We start from the raw sequence: 1126 nt of genomic DNA, 5'->3' as shown, positions 1-1126 counted from the left end.
TCCTATTTTGCAAACAATGAAAAATAAACACAGGCCAAGTAGTTAGCTACGGAAGGGAAGTGGAGCAAAACATGTAACTGAGTAGCAGTTTCCCAGATACCTGCAAAACAAACCATGAAACAGCCTCTTGATATAAAATCATGCTCTACAACACAAGAATGGACAGAACCTGAAATGTTGTAAGCCCAAATCCAATTTTTTATTCCAATTAAAGCAGACTCACTGTATTAGAGGGAACTTGATTAAGACAACAGTTACATATGTTCCACTGATTGAATGACCTACTCTAGCTAGAGCTAAAAACTGGATTTAAGTCACAGTTGCTAGTCACATTTCCACTTACTAGAAACCCCTGTTCTGTATTTCCCTCAGAAAGACCCGTGCAATCTGCTTATCTCTAATAATTTATGTCAGTCAGATGTGACAAACCAGATATTTATCAGGGAAGTCAGAGAAAATACCCATGAGGACAAATGTCCATTCAATGTCGTCAAATGCCTTTGTCCACAACCTGAAAACATAACATTTGGGTAGAAATGGCAATCCAAGAGATTTCTAATAATTGAGTACATTGTGAGAGACAATATTGCTGTCAATTCATTCTCCTGCCCACTATGGAAGTCTACTGTTAAGAGTTTAATAAATACAGCAGCTTAAAAGATTGCTCTCTTTGGATGATCTGAATAAAGAATTGAAGGGAACATAAATTGTCTATATCTGCTCACAGTGACCCACCATGTCTATGAATTGAAAGGTATACATGGCATTTTTATGAGCTCAGCAGTCTATTTACTTAAATCTGACAGATAATGGCAATCACTAAAAGTTTGACCTTCAAAGCATTGGTGGGCAAAGTGCAGGTCTCCAGATGCTGTTGGACTAAAGCTCCCATAAGACTATCAACATAACCAGTGGTGAGGAATGCTGGGATTTATAGTCTAACAATGGCCTGTTACAGACTGCCAAAATAAAGCTGCTTCGGGTCTCTTTGGAGATATGCTGTTTAAATGATGCATGGGTCCTAAGAGTCTGGAGGTCGCACCAAAGCCACACTCCATTCCTAAGCACTGGAGGGCAGCTTTGGTGCAGCTTCCGGATTCTTAGGATGCATGCATCATTTAAACAG

Source organism: Sceloporus undulatus, chromosome 3, assembly GCF_019175285.1.
Source record: "Sceloporus undulatus isolate JIND9_A2432 ecotype Alabama chromosome 3, SceUnd_v1.1, whole genome shotgun sequence".
NCBI classification, from domain to species: Eukaryota; Metazoa; Chordata; class Lepidosauria; order Squamata; family Phrynosomatidae; genus Sceloporus; species Sceloporus undulatus.
This window is presented reverse-complemented; position numbering follows the sequence as displayed.